This window comes from Capra hircus, chromosome 16 (assembly GCF_001704415.2).
Source record: "Capra hircus breed San Clemente chromosome 16, ASM170441v1, whole genome shotgun sequence".
In the NCBI taxonomy this organism is placed as follows: domain Eukaryota; kingdom Metazoa; phylum Chordata; class Mammalia; order Artiodactyla; family Bovidae; genus Capra; species Capra hircus.
The window spans coordinates 77,680,788-77,701,329 of NC_030823.1; the positions used below are offsets into that span (position 1 = coordinate 77,680,788).

Genomic DNA, 20,542 nt, shown 5'->3' on the forward strand with positions numbered 1-20,542 from the left:
TGGTAAGCCCAAACAATCCACTCCTTCACAGGACCAGGCTTCCTGGAAGCCTCGGGGACGGGAGTGTGAGTTTCCAAAGCTTTCTCCTTGAGAAGGAGGCAGCAGTCAGAAATAAGAGCCGGCCTGCAGCTGGGGTCCCTGCTCATTTAGGAACACCTCAGTGGACGGGACTCCACTCTTTAGCCTCTGCTCTTTACGAAGGCGTAACTGAACTCTGGAGAAGGCAATGGCACCCCACTCCAGTGCTCTTGCCTGGAGAATCCCAGGGACGGGGAAGCCTGGTGGGCTGCCGCCTCTGGGGTCGCACAGAGTCGGACACGACGGACGCAACTCGGCAGCAGCAGCAGCTGGACCCCGCAAGGGCTTCCCTGCGGGCTCAGTGGTAAGAACCCGCCTGCCAGCGCAGCAGACACGGGTCCCGTCCCCGGGCAGGGAAGATCCCCTGGAGAAGGAAACGGCACCCTGCTCCAGTATCCCTGCCCGGAGAAATCTCATGGACAGAGGAGCCTAGAGGGCTACGGTCCATGTGGTCACAAAAGAGTCGGACATCACTTAGCAACCACACAACGACAAACTCCACAACACGACAGTCTCTGTAACTCACAGGGAGTTTCTTTCCTTGAGTCCTCTGTTCAGACTGGGTTACTTTGGAATTACTGGGTACCATTTAAACTCTTGTGTTGTGTGTGTGTGTGTGTGTATTGGAGTTGCTGTTATCTTGGACTTGTCAGGCTCCTGACAGCCACAGGGCTGGTCTGCTAGGACTGAGCTTATAAAGCCAGCACTTAGGGGCTGTGTGTATAAAGACTTAAGGGATTATTTTACCAGAATAAAGTTGCTATGTAGCCATCCTGTGTAAATGGCATTTCTTTCCATTAACAAATTGAAGAGTTCATAAAGCACCTGAAATTAAATGACAGCTTAAAAAAATAAACTAAGTGATATTCAAATTGAGGTTTACTGACAAGATCAGATATTTTCAGTTTAAAAAAACCAACCCAGCAGTGGTTTCTGATTGTGCTTTTCTCAGGGGACCTTAAAACATTTTTATAAATTTTTTTCCCTATCACATATTTCTCATTCCAATTTTATAAATCAAAAAAAAAAAAAGGCTAAATAACTTACCTAAAGTTACCCTACAGCTAGATGACAGCAGAAATCAAACAAGAGCCCAATTTAGCCATTAAGAATCTGATAAAGTGTATTCTTTTTACTAGGCTGTATTGCCTCCTTATTTCCCTTGTAATTATTATATATCAGAGAATAGCAACATTAAAATAGAAAAGGGAGCCACATTAATTACCAGCAGGTCCTTTCTTGAGGCAACAAACACAATAAAAAAATCAGCTATAAAAATAACACTTTGTCATAATTTTACCTACAAGTTCAAGCCCTCATCATTGTCATTAATTAAAACGCCACAGACCTTCCTTTCCCTTTGCTAAGATATTCTCACACTGGCGTACAAAGCACCAAGACGCACGTCAGCCACAACGCACACAAATCCATCACTCAGCCTCGGCCCGTTAGTCTTGCCAAGGTCAGTATCCAGTATTCCTGAAATTTTCACTTGTAGAATGAATAGATGTTTTGTAAGGATTATCTATTCAGGCGGGGGAAAAAGGGGGGGGAGGGGGAGGGAGCGAAAACAAGAAACAATTAGCCATTCAGCTGGCACTGGCAGACCTCAAGTATGGACCCCCTTGTTTGTTTTTATTTTGTTTTGTTTTTCTTACCTACCTCGGGGCTCCAGTGTGTGAAAAGAAATATACCTTGGGAGATTTTTCTAGAGCCCTTCCCCAGAGCTCTGTGGGGACCGGGTTGTCAGCTTTGGCTCTGTTTTGCAGCCTTGCCGCCGGGACTGGAACCAGAGTGGTCTATTTGCATTTCAACACCCTGCTTTTGTTTTCCGTCCCTCCAGAGGCTCGCCCCGTTTAAAAGCAGGTGAGGCGGTGAGATCATTCTAATGACCCTAGAAAACTCCAAGGGGGAAACTTGTGCAAACAGTGCAGTTATTTTAGTGAAAAACCACCTCTTACTTCAGTCGAGCCTACCAAGCCCAAGCTAGACCGTCTTGTTAAAGATTTACCTTGGATTGTTCTCAATTCTCTCTCTACCCCAGAGCAGGAAGAGTGATGGAGGGGCGGGAGTGGGGGGCCCTCCTGGAATCGCTCCTCAATAAATATCAATGAAATGCTCAGATGTTCACAGGGATACACGGGTCACCATATCGCATCTGCTTCTGAGAGGGACAGCCTCTATCATTTCTGCTGCAGGAGCTCCCCTATAGAGCTCTAACAAGAGTAACAGAGAAACGCCTGTTAGGTGAGGGAGTTATAGAGAAAATCAGGGAAAGGGGCCCACCATCTAGGACCGAAGGACGCCAGGTCCAGATGCTGGTGGGCGAGAGTTCCCCCACACCCTCTCACGTGGCCACATGGTCACCAGATCCGAAGGCAGCTTTCCAAAAGTTCACTGATCCAGAAGGTGGTGGGGGCAGATAAATATTTCCCAAACTGCAGACTTTAACAGGCAAATGCCTCAGAGTCCATGTGGAAGGTCAGTGTTTGGGGAAAGACTGTAATTATAATGAGGTCACAGAATCCCAGATTAGAGTTGGAAGAGCCAGCAAAGTCCGTTCCTCGAGGCCTGTAGGGACAGGCCAGTTGATGATGGGCCTGGGAGCAGGGGGCGGGTCTCTGGGCTCTAGCCACAGGCTCTCTGGAGTCCGGGTACCAAACCTACCGAGGCAGCATCTGAAGACTTGGTAGAGTCCTCGGATCCCAGGACTCGGCAAGTCAGCCCAGGATGAGACGTTTCTGCCTGCGTTTTGGAGGCCTGACCCGCCGCCAGCACCCTTGAGCGGACCGGCCATTGGCTCCTGGACAAGTACCTGCTTCTCCCACCTGCCTGCTCTCCAGCTCTGCCTGTTCTCAGGAACCTGACCCGCCACCCCCACCCCCACCCCCAGCCTGCTCCCTCCTCTTGACCAACTCTCTGCTTCTTGCCCTTCTCTCCTCCCTCAGTAGACTCTGGGATCCGTAATCACCTCCCTCTGGCCAATCCCTTTGTGTTTCCCACGAAGCGGAGCTGGAAGCCATCAGCCCTGGAGGGACTCGAGCACCTCTTTCCCCTCAGCTTGCAGGTGAGCAGTTCAAATCCTGCCAGAGAACCTCAAAAGGGAGACTGGGCGGGGCGGGGGGGCTTTACCCGGTGGCTCAGTGGGTAGAGTCTGCCTGCCCATGCAGGGGACACGGGTTTGAGCCCTGGTCCAGGAAGATGCCACACGGCGCAGAGCAGCTCAGCCAGTGTGCCCCAGTTACCTCAGCCCGCGCTCCCCAGAGCCCCGCTCCACGACGAGAGAAGCCTCCGCAGCGAGAAGCGGCAACCAGAGAGGAGCCCCCCGGCCACAACTAGAGAAAGCCCGCGCTCAGCACAGCCAAACAAACAAAACAATAGACAGAGACTTTTAACGGGAGCCGTGCTCCCGAGCACCAGAACCAACAGGCCCCAACGCGGCCAGCGCCTGGGCTCTGTCTGTGCCTTCAGCTCGCTCTGCACCACCCGTCTCCACGCTCAGCTCTCCCAAGGGGCGGCCTCCTTCCAGCCACGGTCCTGCCTTCCCCCTGAGCCCAGGAGGCCCGCGACCCTCCCCTACCTGCCTGCCCCTGCTATACCCGCCTCCAGCGCTGCCTTTGCAATCTCTCCTCACCATCACCCAAGGCACTTCCACCACCTTCATCTCCAATCACACAGCGACTGCACTGGAAGAGACTCTCGGTCCTGCCTGTAGAATACCTTTGGACCAACTGTGTCTCCCCACCACGCCAGGACGTTTCATCCAAGACAGTCATCGCTTGTCCGGCCAGTTAACGGCCCCCTGCTCCCCCCAGTGCTGGGTTACAGTCTGTTCTCCACACAGCAGCCCGGTGATCACAGCCCGGAGCGAAATCCTCCTCTGCCTGAAACCTTCAGGTGGGCCCCCACAGAGGCCAACAGGTCGGCCCCGTCTGATGGAAATGTCTGTGGTTGTGGAAGTGACCCAGGCATGATTTTGGCCTCACCACATGGGGTCTTCGTCCCCCCCATGAGTGACGGAACCAGAGCCCCTGGCAGTGCAAGCATGCAGTCTTAACCCCTGGGCCACTGGGGAGGCCCCCGTGGACGTGATCCCACTGTTATCGCAGGAGACACGATCAATGCTACGTGTGGGAGGTGAGTGCTGAAAACACGGGGATGAGAATTATACAGTTTTTTTTTTTTTTGGCTGCACAGCTTGCGGGATCTTAGTTCCCCAACCAGCGATTGAACCTGGGCCCTTGAGAGTGAAAGTCCTAACTACTGGACCAGCAGGGAATTCCTGAGGATATAAACTTTTAATGAAAAGAGAAAACACTCCAGTTTCCTCGCATGGAGACCGCCGCCACGGCTGGAGGCCAGCACACTGGGAAGAACAGCTCTGCGTGCCTCACCCACCCCGCGCCCGGGCGCCCCCTTCCCGAGTCTGTCCGCCACAAACACTGCCCGGCAGGCAGGCACAGCCGTGCCTCCGCTCAGAGTCCCGATGGCTTCCCTTCTGACTCAAAACAAAAGCCAAAGAATGTCCTTATCGTCACCTGCGGTGCGCTCTCCAGGGCCTGGCTGCCCCACCCACCGCCCTGGCCAGTCCCCACCACTCTCCTTGTCCACTCTAGCCAGGAGCGACTCTGGCCTCTGCAGGGGCCACTACCGAGGACACTGTTGCCAAGGGCCTTTGTGTTGTTGCTGAGTCGCTCAGTCGTGTCCGACTCTTTGTGATCCCATGGACGGCAGCACGCCAGGCTTCCCTGTCCTTCACCACCTTCCGGAGCTTACTCAAACTCATGCCCATGGCGTCGGTGCTGACATCCAACCATCTCATCCTGCCAAGGGCCTTTAACTCACACTCTCCTGTCACAAGCTCAGAACCCCTGCACTTCCTGCAGGACACACCCCAGTGTCTTCCCAGGAGGGCGGGTGGATCCACCCTTATTTGCCCGGAAAGTCCTGTCCCAAACCCGCTGTCTCCAGCCTTTCCTTTAGAGCACTTATCTCCATCTGATAAACCCTGTTTGTTTACTTGTTTATTGTCTCTCGCCTCCAGCAGGGCAGAGCCTTGTCTGTTTTGCTCACACCACTATTCCTAATCCTGAAACAGTGCCTGGCACTGGGGCGGGGGGGTGGGGGTGGGGGGGGGGAGAGAGCGGAATTGGAGGAAAGAATGTAGATTTCATGATGGTGCTAAAAACTATTTCGAAGCATCTCAGCCCTTCTGCAGATATCCCCTGGGGAGCGCTGAGGCCTGGAGTCAGTCCCTCAGCCGCGTCCGACTCCTTGCAGCCCCCTGGACTGTAGCCCACCAGGCTCCTCTGTCTGTGGGGTCCTCCAGGCCAGAATACCGGAGTGCCTTGCCTTTGCCTTCTCCAGGGCACCTTCCCGACCCCAGGATCGAACCCAGGTCTCCTGCATGGCAGGCAGGTTCTTTTCCTCTCTGAACTCTGTCTCCGCACTTGCAGGGGGCGGGTGCACGCTCTCCCTGCTCTGGTGCTGATCACACAGCGACACACGGCCCAGTGTGGACACAGCGGTGAGGGGAGTTGCCCAGGTCAGCTGGAGAGAGCCTCTCTCTGCCTCGCAAGGGGGGTTTCCGTCAGCAGCAGAAAATCCTTCGTATAGGGCCACCTGGTGACAACGCAGCCTCCTGATTAAATCTCTTTTGATTCTGTGCCTTCTTAGGAGGAAATGAGAATCATTACTTTGATGACAGAGCAAATGAAAATTAATTCAGTCCTGCTCACAGGAAGTGAGCCCTATGCCCGACTTTCACCCTTTATCTTCTCCCCTAAATGGCCTGTCTCTCTTATCAAATTGCTTTTAGATTCTCCAAATGCTATGCTCCAATACTCCAGCCACCTGATGCCAAGAGCCGACTCACTGGAAAAGACCCTGATGCTGGGGAAGATTGAACGCGGGACGAGAAGGGGACGACGAGGATGAGATGGTTGGATGGCATCGCTGAATCCACGGACACGAGTTTCAGCAAGCTCTGGGAGTTGGTGACGGACAGGGAGGCCTGGCGTGCTGCAGTCCACGGGGTCGCAAGGAGCCAGACACGACTGAGTGGCTGACAACAATGTGCTAAAGACAATACAGTTGGCCTTCAGGTCTGAAGGTGCTGCTGCCAAGAGCGCTAATTTTATGCTGAAATGTTTGCCGTCAGCAAACAGTCATGGCCAGCGCATTCCAGGCCAGTCCCTAGGCCTGGGCCAACTTCCTCTTAACCCGCTGGGCAGGAGCGAAGGCTCTTCTCCCTTTTCCCCTTGGTTCTGTGTTCACCATATTAATGAGGAACGAGGATGGCCTAAGTAAATTCAAGCCACAGGTAGCTACAAGGTCTTCATTCTATAGGCCAGAAATAGTTTTCGCCCGGAGCCCTAACTGTACAGGCTGTGAAGCCTTTCGGTGGAAGTGGAAGACTGTACACATCGCTTTCTGTCTCACATCCTGTTCTCCGCTGCTGCCTGACAGCGCCACCAGTGAAGAGGAAACCTGTATATTTGGCTACAAAAATGTAGATGTGACTGGTGTCACCCGGCAGACAAAAAACTTGAAAACTCCCAGGGACTCTGGGACTCCTATTTCCAACATCCCTGCTCGTCAGAGGGGGAACCCAGGTCAAGCAGTCTGCTGCAAAGCTCAGGTGCTGTGATGTGTGCAAGCATCCTGACGTCCCTGCCATCCTGATGCTTTCACGGAAACATGATTATCCTCTGGGTGATGCAGGGGGCAGGGAGGGAGACAGAGAAAGAGAGAAAGAATTTCTACGGAAGGCCTGCAGATGACTCTTCTGATGCTATTCACAGTTATGATTTGCAAATTACTTTTCAAAATTACTTCTCTCAAAATACCCAGACACCTGGCCACAGGCTGCCAACCTAATGCTAAAATAGGCACCTTGACCAGCTCACCCCAGGACTTCACCACTCAGCTGCCTTTGACCACAGATGATCTCTGCCAAAAGAAATACGAACAGCTCTGGGAAATGATTACAAAAGTTGGGATGGGTCCAAGCTTTTCAAAAGTGATGGTCGGTTGTTTGGAATATCCCATGGCCAGGACGTTTTTCTCAACAAGTCAGCTCTGTGTAATGAAAGCAATTAGGAGAAATTCAGATGGGCCCAGGACTCTCTCTCTGCCTAATATGGGAATAATAATTAACTGCCCAGAATCGGAGTGCTGGCTCACAGCTGATGAGTCACCTTTCAAGTTGTGCAAAGAAAAGGTCAGACCTTTTGTAAAGCAATTTAATGGTGTGTATCAAGAGTCATAAAAATGTCTGTTCCCTTTGACACAGGAAGCTTACAGCTGGAAACAGACCTGCAGAGATGAGCCAAAAGAAAAAGATGTTCCCTACAAAATCTGAAACCACCTAAATGTCCAATAACAGGAAATCTGTTAATTATGGTGCCCGTCTCTTCATTACAGAGCCATTAATGGGAATTAAGAAGAGTGTCATGATATGGGGACGATGCCGGGGTCAACATGGCGGTCGGACACGGTATGATCACACGGGCTCCCGGCTCGAGGCAGGAAGCGCAGGCCCTCGGCCGGGGAACCCGGGTGCAGGCCCCTCCCACTTCCAAAGAGGACCGGTCTGTGGAAGTCTCCGGGTCCGCCCCGTTCAGCCACCGCACGCACCCTCTGGGAGGCCAGTAAGCCCTCCCTAGTCTCGACTTTGGATCCTGCACCCAAAGGGAGGAAGGTCCACAGCAGTGAGACCTGTTCTGACGTTTGTTTCTCAAAAGCAGACTTTTCACCCCCCGGGGAAGAGCAGCTTCCTCCGGGACCCATCTACTGCTCTCCTCGGGGAGGTGCAGAGGAGGGGATGCAGAGAGCGGATTCATCAGATTCATTGTCTGTATGGACAGGGCAGGAAGAGGCAGTGCAGGGAGGGGCCTTAACACTACAGTGGCGTCCACGCAGAAGCTGGTCACCAGTGTTTCCACATGAAGCGCGACCGTGCGCATCTGCTACAAAAAGCACTAAGGATGGGGGATCTACTAAATTCTGTAGGTTTGTCTCAGTGTCTTGAGCTCTTTGAACTCAGGTATCTTGGGAGAACACCTATGGCTCAGCCAAGGCTTAGGAAACCCAGACACAGTCATCCTGGTGTGTCAGTAAATAAGAGTCCCTATTGATATCACTGATGGATGTGACTTACACGGTTTCAAATAAGTGTTTTTCCACTAGTTCTTCAAAGGGAAAACTTGAAATTCTCTGGGATCTCTTCTTATCTGTGGAGCTCTTCCTGAGCCGTCCTGCCTCTGTTGTTCAAAAACTGCTGTGACCTTGGGTCAAGGAGACACTGGTGCTGGCCCTCCGCAGAAAATGTGCTTCTCACACTAAAATGGCCACTTAAGCAAGAATGTGGAAATGATTTATCTCGCAATGTTTAGAGCTGATCTTCCTGCCAGCTGTCAGGACCGCACAATCCGTCAGGGACAAGTGGTTACACGCTCCCAAACAAAGAAGGGCGCTCTAATGGCCCAAGTGTTGAGTATCTCACACACCCAAACCACCTTAATAAAAGTTCCATTACCCACACCCCAAAGAACACAACCACCACCAATAAAAATTTAAAAAAAAAAAAAAGGGTTTTTTTCGTCCACACGGCACGCGGGATCTTGGTAGTGCTAGTGGTAAAGAACCCGCCTGGCAATGCAGGACATGGGTTCGATCCCTGGGTAGGGAAGCTCCCCTGCAGAAGGGAATGGCAACCCTTCAGTGTTTTTGCCTGGAAAATCCCACACACAGAGGAGCCTGGCAGGCTACGGTCCCTGGGGTCGCAGAGTCAGACACGACTGAAGCGACGGAGCACGCACACATCGTGACCTCAGTTCCCAGACCAGGGACGGAGCCTGAGCCCCTGCAGGGGAAGCGCCAAGTCCTGACCGCTGGGCCGCCAGGGACCCCCAAACATGCTCAAGTGCTGAGAGCAAGAGAATGTAAAGCACATCTGTTTACGTCACATAAAGACTGCCTTCCGCATACGATGTTACACAGTGACATTGCAGGATATGAGGATGAAATCAGAAAGGAAAAGAAAGGAATTGAGTCAGATGCCGCTTATTTTGTTCACTGTGGCCTGTCCAGGAGCAATGGCAACCCACTCCAGTCCTCTTGCCTGGAAACTCCCATGGATGGAGGAGCCTGGTGGGCTGAAGCCCATGTGGTCGTGAACAGTCAGACACAACTGAGAGACTTCACTTTCACTTTTCACTTTCAAGCACTGGAGAAGGAAATAGCAACCCACTCCAGTGTTCTTGCCTGGAGAATCCCAGGGAATGGGGAGCGTGGTGGGCTGCCGTCTGTGGGGTTGTGCAGAGTCAGACACGACTGAAGCAACTTAGCAGCAGCAGCAAGTTTACTATAAATGTGTGGAATAACTAATGAATAAAGGCACAGATAAAGAATAGAAACACGGTGTGCAATGTGAGGCTGTGGAAGCACGCTGACCTGCCTTCACAAGTCAGAAGACAGACCCCACCCCAGAAAGGATGCTGCATACACACCGTATTCAAAACCTGGGTGTTAAAATTCAGGTACAGACGCTGCCTGTAAAAGGCAGCTGCTAAGTCACTTCAGTTGTGTTCGACTCTGTGCAACCCCATAGATGGCCTCTTACCAGGCTCCCCTGTCCCTGGGATTCTCCAGGCAAGAACACTGGAGTGGGTTGCCATTTCCTTCTACAATGCATGAAAGTGAAAAGTGAAAGTGAAGTCGCTCAGTCGTGTCCAACCCTCAGCGATCCCATGGACTGCAGCCTCCTAGGCTCCTCCGTCCATGGGATTTTCCAGGCAAGAGTACTGGAGTGGGTTGCCACTGCCTTCTCCTTAAAAGGCAGAGACAATATTAAAAAAACCAAACGGGGGCTAAGGAGGCCATCTCTGTAGACTGGGTCACGTTCGAGTTTCACAAGGCTCTCAGTCACAGCGACCACCAGGCCTTGAGCACACTCCCAGCCCCCAGCCAGTCCCACCTAAACCTCCTGCGCCCCTAATTCACCGTCTCAGCTCTGAGCAGGAGTGGGCTCCGAGGCTGCTCGGGGACGCCCACTGCCACTCCTCCTAGGGTCCCCTGTAAAGCACCCTGCACCCGCGCCCGGCTCGGGGTCCCGGCTCGCTCCTCCCAGCACTTATCACAGTCCGGTTATCTCGTTTGCTGTTCTCCATCTGTTACTCCCGCCGGAGAGCAGACCCTTGCTGTCCTAGTTTATCAGCACCTTCCAGCACCTAACACAGTGCCTGGGACCTGGCAGATATTCAAACTCTTAAGAATGAATGAAAGACTGAAAGAATACTGGATCTGAGGGTGAGGTAAACAGCTCATCAGGAGTTCCAGGAAGAGCTGTGCAAACACGCTCTCAGACTGCTTACTCTCCACTGCTATCTGTTTCTAAGTGAGATTTAGAAAGAGGCTTTCTAACTTAAGTGACTTTATTCTCTGTGGAGGAACCATCCAAGTCTTCTCACTGAAGGCAGATTCTAGGAAAGATCTGAACAGTTCAAAGTGCTCTCAGATTTAAGGTATGGCCTACATTCCTACAAGTGTATGTATTTTTTAAAATTAATGTATTAAAACCTGCAAGATTCCAGCTATAGCATCGCCTGCAAGTCTATTCAACTTACCAAGTAAGTATAAAGGTCCTGCCCCGCTTCTCATTATCACGGGTATAGTGAGCATACCCAATCCACTAACTCGACAGTGAATCTATAGAAACCCAAGATTTCTTCTTTTTGCCCTAACCGAGTGACTTTAGGGTACTCTAGTTTTTCATTATGTCTGGATTCTCAGGAAAGGATGCTGTTACCTAATGGGGCCTTTTCTGATCAGAAATGGGAGCTTCGACGCCGGCCTCTATAACTGCACGGCTGGTTCAGCTCTAGTGCCACTGAGTGCAGGGGAAGCACCCTGCGTTCCCTGAACTGTGGATGGAAAGAAGGGAAGGCATTTAGGGGACGTACTGGCATTGCACCAAACTAACTCATCACTCCAACTAAGAAAAGTGGGGTCTTTTTGCCCCAGCTTGTGGTTTAGTTCCCTGACCAGGGACTGAACCTGGGCCACCTCAGTGAAAACCCCAAGTCCTAACCACTGGACTGTACAGATGGACGGATGTGAGAGCTAGACCATAACAAAAGCTGAGCACAGAAGTGATGCTTCTGAACTGTGGTGTTGGAGAAGACTCTTGAGAGTCCCTTGGACTGCGAGGAGATCCAACCAGTCCATCCTAAAGGAGATCAGTCCTGGGTGTTCATTGGAAGGACTGATGCTGAAGCTGAAACTCCAAAACTTTGGCCACCTGATGCAAAGAGCCAACTCATTGGAAAAGACCCTGATGCTGGGAAAGGTTGAAGGCAGGAGGAGAAGGGGACGACAGAGGATGGGATGGTTGGATGGCATCACGGACTCCATGGACATGAGTTTGAGTAAGCTCTGGGAGTTGGGGACGGACAGGGAAGCCTGGCGTGCTGCAGTCCATGGGGTCGCAAAGAATCAGACTCGACTGAGCGACTGAACTGAACTGAACCAGTGGACTGAGGGAATTCCCAAACGTAATTTTAAATTGCATGCAAAGCATACATTCTATTGGAGCTTTTGTCCTTTATGCTTTATCTCTTCCATGTTGCCAGACACTTCACATTTATACTTTTCAGTGGCGAATATTTCATCTGATAAATCGCATAATTTTTTCTCTTTAATGCTCCTTCTGTGGGACACGAGGTATGACTCGTGTGTAGGGAGACTGTCAAAAGAAACACCACACACATCTATCAGATTCTAAAGCAAATTCTTGGACTGAGGGATCCAATCAGAGAACACGCACATTTTCACATCTAGATCACATTTCAACCCAGACTTCGGCTTTGTTCTCAGAAGCATGAGTAATCTGGGTGTTCCTCGAAATGCAGAATGAGTATAAAAACATTGTGGTTTTTGTTTACGTCAAGAAAAGCAGCGGAGAAACAGGAAAGGGGTCAGCCGTATCCAGTGGCTGGTCCACCCAGCTGGGAGTTGATGGGGAGTCGTGGTGCTCTGAGACGGCTTACAAGCTATGTCCTCAGGATACCTTCACTTTCCTTAGCACTTCCGCAGTAATTATTCATAAAACTATCCTGTACACCTTCTCTTCGGAAACCGGCTTCAGAGGTGCTGGCTGTATCCTCTGACAGCCAGGACATTACCGCCCTCATCCGCGCAGCCCTGGGCTCTGCCGTACACGTGCTGACCCGCTCCGCCTCCTGAATGCTAACAACACTGAAGGAGGTCTGAACTCACCATACCTGTGTAAGTCAGACACAATCCTTGCTTTGGCACTCAGCGAATCTTTACTTACCTACTGATCTGTTCTTTGACAGATCTCTTAGTCAGAACACATTTCAAAGAATGTCAGAAGGTGAGCCCTCCGGGAAGGTCAAGTTCAGATCCTTCCCCTCCCTGAGGTCTAGCCACATTCAACTTGATGGAGGCTGCCCTGCCCAGCCCAACACCCTGACACACGGCTGCACTCCTTGCTGACCGTTTTGTATGTTTCTACTCTCTAAAGGACCAAGCTCTACACAGGAATATTAAATAAATTTAACTGGAAGAAATAAAGTAAGAAACAGCCGTGGTGCACATCACAAATAGCTCCCTTTGAAGGAGGTGCAGCATGAGACGAGCGGACTACACATCCCAGAGGAAACACCGGGCCCGCGAGCGCCTCTCCACAACAGACGTGCAAGCCAAACACAGCTCACCGCAGGAGCCACACAGCGACCCAGGGTGATCAGGAGCCAGCGCTTGGGGAGAGCGGGAAGGAAAGCCCAACAGAAGAGCTGACCCGACAAACAGAAAGCTTTGTCCAGTTGCTTTACAGTTTGCTTGTGGCTTCTAGTTACAAGTTGGTCGGTAGTGGGATTCAGCATAAACCATCTTTGAAAGAGTGCACTGAGATTCCCTAGGAAGGTTTCTAATGCAAGAGCTCTTGGGGAGTTAAGCAAACTTTACACTTTTCTCCAGTCAGTGGACGACTCCACCTAGCTACACATCACCAAGTTCGGGGTAACCTGTCTCCAGCCACGCAGCGTGTTCCACATACGCGATACTCCCATGTGGCTCTGGGTAACTAGTGCACACTAACAGCCGTGTGAAAAATAGAACGCAGGTGACACGCAGCTCCAGCGAGGACAGAAACGAGAGCAGGCCCCCAGCCATGCTGCACAGGAGTGTTAAGGAGTGCAGCACATCAGCTCTACTGCAGACAGAGGCCGAACACAAGTACAAGTTTGCATCACACTCTTTCATATTCATGTGGTTAGAGAAAGCCCATTCAGTATCACGTAACAACCCTAAATGGGAAAATAATTTGAAAGATAATAGATATGTGTGTATGGAGGGCTGGATCACACTGCTCTACACCTGAAGTAACACAACATTGTGAATCAAATGTGCTCCATACAAATAAAACGTTTAAAAAAGACAGACTTAAAAGAGAGAGAGAGAAAACCACGTCGGTTCACTCTCTTTAATAATCTTTTTTTCCTTCAAAAAGGTACAGAATTCACTGCCATACACAGAACCATCCTACAACTATTCTAGAATTTAGAGAAACTCTGAAGATAGCCTAAGCACGCTGTAATATGTTGTCTCTGTGTGTCTCAGAGGAACGAGGACACACGTCCTACAAAGCCCAGAAGCTGCTGGATTAGCGTAGTAACACAGGCCTACCAACAATCACGAAGGTGAATTTATATTCCGCACTAGCTCCAGATGGAACAAACACTATTCCAACTAAATTGTGAGGGTTAAATTTAAAGAAACTTTGTATTAGCTTATTTTAAGCAGACAGTAATATTCCAACTAGAGCGACCCTGTACCAGTTTCTCTGTAACTTAAGGCCGAAGCTGCTTTTGTTTCTGACAACACTGACGCTTTAGGAAGCTTTGGCCACTTCCTTTTGTTGCCTTCTGCAGAAATTTAATCTCTACATAACAAGTATCGATGTAGACAAATTAGAACGCGCAAGTACACAGAGACTTGGGGAGAAAGCCACCCACAATCCCATCAGCCAGACACAACACAGCCAGGCCTTCCAGACTTTTCTCTACGTGCTTGTTCTTATAAAAAGAACAAAGGAATGATCCTATACTTTATTTTACAGCTCCTTGCTTTTTTTTTTTAACAAACTGAATCAATATCGAGCATTCTCCCATTTCTATGAAATCACTTTTTTAAGCGTTGTGCGGCTTACAGGATCTGTTCCTTGACCAGGGACTGAACCCAGGTCACGGCAGTGAAAGCGCAGAATCCCAACCACTAGGCCACCAGGAGCTCCTCACAAAATCACTGTTAATGATTGCACTCTAGAAACAGAGGGCTAGTCAGCCTGTCTGCACATCTAGAGTGCTTCCATCTCCCACTTGCAAACAGTGCTGGGTGAGCATCACCGTCACACCCACAGCACTCCCACAGAACTCACCCCAGGATTAACTGGTAGCTCAAATGCTCTCTGAATATGTTAAGACTTTTGACGTAATTGACCGCCAGCAAAATTATACTAATTTAAACAACCGGCTGTATGAGAAAGTTTAGTCCATTTCAAAGGGATGGGACATTAACGGTGTGTTTAACTTGCATGATGTCTTAAATCAAAACACAGGAAAAACCCATTAACAAAAAAATGCCAATAAAATAATCATGAAAATGCAGAGAAAAAGGACTGAATTTCCCCTTAATCAAAATGGCAACATTTCTCAGGAAGAACTATCTGGAGTTGGCGAGACTGGGCACAAGCTGGGCACTTTCAGACAGTGAAGCTGAGAGAGCACGCACACACGTTTCTGGAGGCGAACTTAGCAGTGTGAGAACCTTGAGAATGTTCAAACTCTAACCTACACTTACAGACTCAGTGCAGTAAAGTAATCAGAGACAGGAACAAACAGCTAGACACAAAGGCATTCACAGCTTCATATGTTTCACCATCACAACAGTGAAAAATTACCAACAACCAGTAACAGGGAAGCAAAAACCAGATGTTTAAAAATACACAGAAAAATCATACAAAGGACAAAAACTGCACAGGCATAGGGAAAACTGAAACTCGACGAAACGCTGATTAAAAAGTTTTCTAAACGTTGAATGCTTTTTTTTTTTTTAAATCTTCCAACTTCTTAGCAATGAACATTTGTTATCTTGATAACCAGAAAAAGCAAAAGAAACATATACATAAACTTTTTTCTTCTGGTGAGGTAAAAATGCTACCAAATCCTCCTTCTGCTCTAGAGTTTTATCTTCTGCCTCCTGGCTCACACTGTTAACGGACTCTGTGCACCTACAGGGTTATAACTTAAAATATGTTTGCTTCTAAATGCTGTCCCATGATCTCTGGAGAGTTCATGAAAGTGTTTAAAATTTGCTTTTCTTTAGGATGAGATGATTTATATGAGCTTTTAACAGCGTAGTAACTTTGCAATTAAGGCCCACCTATGGCACGCGTGGCAATAAAAGATGTTTTCCTTGCATAAAGACAATGAAGTGTGACAGAAGGTCGGATACAAGGAAGAGAATTAGTTACTTATTCTCTAGCTCACTGCCCTGTGCAGCAGACATCTGGAAACAGAGCAAGGAAAGGGGATTGGGAAGAGGCCTTTGGGGTTATTTGTTTATTCGTTAGAAACACTCAGAAGCTGCCCTGAAATGTTGGCATAAAACCTAGAGTCGCAAACGCCCATTTCTCTCCCTCATTCCCGCTAAGGGATAAGATCCAGGCAGACACAAAAGACACTCCATCATTCAGGGAAGGTATGCTCCTCACTTTCCAGAACACGTTTTTCAAGTTACCAGTTGGGTTTTAGTGGGTCCCCTGCAGTACCTTTTCAAAGATGAAATAAAATACATCAGAGGGCAATAACAAAGATGTGTGTGTGTGTGTGTGTGTGTGTGTGTGTGTGTGTGTGTGCGCACACTCAGTCATGCCCAACTCTTTGTGACCCTGTGGACTGTCACCCAGCAGGCTCCTCGGCCCATGAGATTCACCAAGAACACTGGAGTAGGTGCCATTTCCTCCTCCAGGGCATCTTCCTGACCCAGGGATTGAAGCCAGGTCTCCTGCACTGCAGGCAGATTCTTTACCACTGCCACCTGGGAAGCCCAATACTGAAGACATGTTGCATGAAAACGGTATCTGCTATCTGATTTGTATTATAGGTGATGGACAGTGCCGTCACGGGGAGAGTTTGAAGGCTGCTTCTATTCTAATGCAGTGGAGAAACAGTGAAACCAACATTCTCCCCCACCCCTCATCAGGCTGAAACCCCAAATGAAATATTCCTGGAAAGTATGAAAAAGTAACGTGGGGCAGAAAGATCCCGCAGTTATGCCCTAACCTAACCTGAACCCCAAACCACAGGAAGTGTTGGCAGCTCGGCCACACGGAGCCCTGGTCTGTTTGTTGACACTTGGTTCCCCTGTGACACCGTAATTACACAGCCTGGGGCGCCGCAAACCCCAGGCTCTCTGAGCCCCACTCCTGCCCAGACTGCTCCCTTCAAGGCCTCCCTTTGTGAACTCTGGACGCACAGCCCAGATGGAACTCTCCAGCCCGACCTCCTGCATTCACCGCAACCTCTCTCCCCGCGGCCTCTCAAGAGGAGGCTTTTCTCCACTCACTCAACACTCACGGGGCACCTGCCACGGGCCCGGCCCCGAGGCAGGGACAGAGTGACTGGCAGGGCCCGTCAGCCTGCGCTGGGCTCCCGCAGGGACACACGCCTGTCTGTCGGGGGGCAGGGGCAGACTCTGAGAGGCGACCACCGCGGGCCGGGAGGGCCCCGCAGGAAGTTTGGGGTTTACCTTAGCCGAGGAGCGACACTGAGTCCTTCTAGAGACAGACTGCAGGCAAAAAGGAGGCTGGGAGAAGAGGAAGGCAGTTAGTGGAGAGACCAAGGGACTCTTCTCGGGGCGACTGAGAACCCAGGCGCCTCCTGAAACGGGGAGAATTTGGAAGGATCGGGTTTGGGGGCTGGGGAGGGCTCACCCTTCTCCTTTCTAAAAACTTCCTGAATGCTCCCCTCCTGAAAGGCTGTTTTGGGCCTCAGGGTGTCAGGCTCCGGCCCTGCCCACGTGTCTCCTGGTGGACATCTCCCAAGCATCTACAGGCCCCAGGGGGAATGCTCTAGAAGGGGCTCCTCTCCTCACCAAGTCCTGCCGTGCTCCTGGAAACCCCTGGATCCGAGGGGCCGCCACCCATGCCCTCGCCCCCCGAGCTCCTAACACCCCGCTCGGCACCATCCGACCGGCCCCCACAGCAAGGTCGGCCTCTGGACTAAACCCCACTGCCTCGGCCTCCACCTCCCGTTCCATCCCACCCACACCTGCCGCTCTCCTGACCCAGGGCTCTCCTCTCCCTGCCCATTTGACATCCTCCCCAAGGTGGTTCCGTCCTGCCGCCTGGCCAGGGGGTGCCACCTGCCCCACGGTCGTGGCTGTGCCCAGGCCTGGCCTCCTTTCCTCGAGGCCACGCTGCCTGCCCGACTCCTCAGCTTCCTGCCTGCCTGACGTCCCTGCCCCCTCCCCCGGAAACTCCCAATCCCCCCTCATCACTCTGGGCAGCTGCCCTCCGTCACTTGACTTTAACTAAGGTCAAGAGGAAGGGCCACGTCTGACTCTTAGCTTCTCCATCAGCTAGCGGTGCCTGGCACACAGTCCGACTGTTACAGGTGATACCCTATCTTGAACACTGACATACTTAAAGTGAAGTGATTCTTGAGTTGAAGAGTGAAGTCATCATCTTAGGCCTTTCACCAAATTCACCTAGTCTGTTACGTTTGACTGGAAAGGAAACACCGCCCACCATGAAAGGGATGTAAAACTGGCTTCTCACCTACGGGGACTGGCTTCACACGGATCCACTTCTCACCTACGGGGACTGGCTTCACATGGATCCGCTCTTTTGCTCTCCCCTGCAACCAGGGGCATAAATCTGCAACACCCCTGGCTGGTTAGGATCTACTTGGCAGCACAGAATATCTGAATCATCGACTTGTTAGAAACGTTAAGGTATTTTTCCCTTTTTTTGGCAATTTTTAAATAAAAACCTAATATTGAAAATCATTAAAAGTGTGTGGCATTAAACCTGCTAGAAAAGACAGATGTCTGTGTTATCGGCATCTTAAAGTGGGAAGTCTCAAAAGTGAGGCCAACATGTTACACGTAACTACGATATTACTATTCATCTTATACAGGTATCGTAAGCAATTTGTTTTGCTAAAAATTCTGAAATGTCCTAGTTAAACTAAATCCTTAAGCAATAAAAAGTATGAGCTCCCTCTTAATGAGATAATGATGACAAGGTGCTGGTTTGCATTGAGAAGCCTCTATATCCTCCAAGATGAGGTGTTTTATGCCTGACATCCACTCATGTGGAATATTGAAGTCAGACCCCAAATACCAGCATTAAGTTTTGTTTTCCTTTCTACTATTTGTGGGGAAAGATTGAGTGGGAGAGCTGACTATATAATGAGAAGTCCCAGAAAAACCAGTCATCAGATTATAATCACAAGCAGTAAAAAACCACGTGACATTCTTGTTTTTAAAAATATTCTCTATCATCAGTTTCCCAGTTCATCCTCTAAGCAAGTTCTAAACCAAACAGCTTCAGCAAAGATTCCTCAGTAGACGATAAATCAAAAAATACAGTTAATGTGTAATAAACACTAGTTTCTACTCTTGACTATGCCATTTTCTATTTTCTCTCTAAATTAGTTATTCTGAAAACAAACTGCATGGTATCATTAACAACCTTGATACCATCGTACAACTCCCATTTCTAAGAAAACTGTATTTTCCCTTATCTACTTATTAGTATTTATTAAGTGGGAATGCTGTGGTGAATAACAAGAAGACAACCTTTTCTATAAATTGTTACATTTGGAGGAAACAAACTGCAGAAGGTGGTAATAACCATACTAGGTTTCCTTTATATTCACCACCCAGTGCAGACCACAAAAATAACCCGAACCTTGCAGAGATAGAAAGCAACTTACTGTTTCATGTTCTAAAATGTCCTTTCCTCAAAAAACCTATTCCAGTGTACAAATTGCAACTATTAGCACTATCTGCTTCCGCTATTCACACTGCGAACTGCCAACACACCGCTGAGCACAGCGGCATCAACACCGCCTCGGCGTGGAACCACAGACAGGAATGCAGAGAGTCTGTAAGAAAGGGTAAAGATAGAAACCTTCACTCCTATACATCCACGCAGCCTACTTCTGCCAAGTCTACCTCTTTCAAGTAAGGCCACAGGCCTTACCTGTCACAGAGCAATTTCCTGTCCCCGCTCTGACAGTCACAGCAGTCCCGAGACCCGGGCAGGCACTCATTTTATACTTATGGGGAGAAGTCATCTATAACAGCTTAGCAGAGGCTCAAAGCCCTGCCTCCAGGAGCTGGTCAAAGAACTCACGCCTCTGGAATCTGGGGCTCGAGCTGTCTGTCCGTTCCCTGGAAGCCGGGTGCCACGCTGGGCAAGGAGCCCTGTGGAAGGTGCAGGGGGTCTGGGCTGAGCTACACTCGCACCGCCGCTCTGCCCTTGCCACCTTCTCTCTGTCCACCAGTAAGATGAAGTGATCCTGACCCTGCCTTCCAGGCTTGTTGGGAGAATTAAATGAGGCAAAGTATGCCGGCTCTTGCACAAAGTAGGTGTTCAGTAAATGGTAACGCCCCACCACCACAAAAGCCAGTGGAACCTCGGGAGCTGGGTTCTGCAGGACATGTGCTTGGGGTGACAGGGCACACATTAACCGGGCTCCTTTGGGTTAACGCAACTCCAGAATCAGACATTTGGGCCGAGGGAGCACGGTTCCAGGTCACCTATAATAAGCTGCTTCTCCCAAGATGACAGGCCCCCTCCCTGCTCCATGCATGTCCAGAACTGCTGCTGATCTGAAGCAGTGATTTGCACGCCACATGTGAAGGGGTTATCAGATAACACACACAGCTGAAGACTAGTCTTTAAGGGACATTTCCTTTTTAAAGAGAAGAGAGGCTTGGAACAAAAGGGAGATTAGTTATCTCTCCCTTCACTAGTTTCTGTTTTGATGCTTTCAATATAAACATGAAATTAATATAAATAAGGAATTTTAAAGAAACTAGGCTGATCCCAAACTCCAAATATCACATAATAATCCTAAATCCATCACCATGGTGAGCCAGAAATTGTCCAGCATGCACCAGAATCATTATAGTGCTGAGTCAAATCTCCAGATGCCTCTAATACTCCATCAGCGATTTTAATTTAAAATTTAAGAAGCAGGAAGTTCCTTCAATTAACTAGTATCACTGTCAGCTAAAACAATGAGAGCAACTGGCTTTAAAACAAGCTTAAAAATGAAATCACTGAATCAGGTAGGCCCAAGGAGGCTTTTGAGCAAAGCTTCTGGGTAAAAATCGGCCCGTCTTTGACCACACACAGCCCCGTACG

General features: G+C 49.7%; 1 long non-coding RNA gene across 1 annotated transcript; it reads left to right on the top strand.

The window, feature by feature from the left end:
• On the top strand, window positions 1,301-7,430 carry LOC108637796. Its single transcript, XR_001919340.1, has 3 exons — window positions 1,301-1,540; window positions 1,848-3,145; window positions 5,897-7,430. It is a non-coding gene; the product is annotated as an uncharacterized LOC108637796 (long non-coding RNA).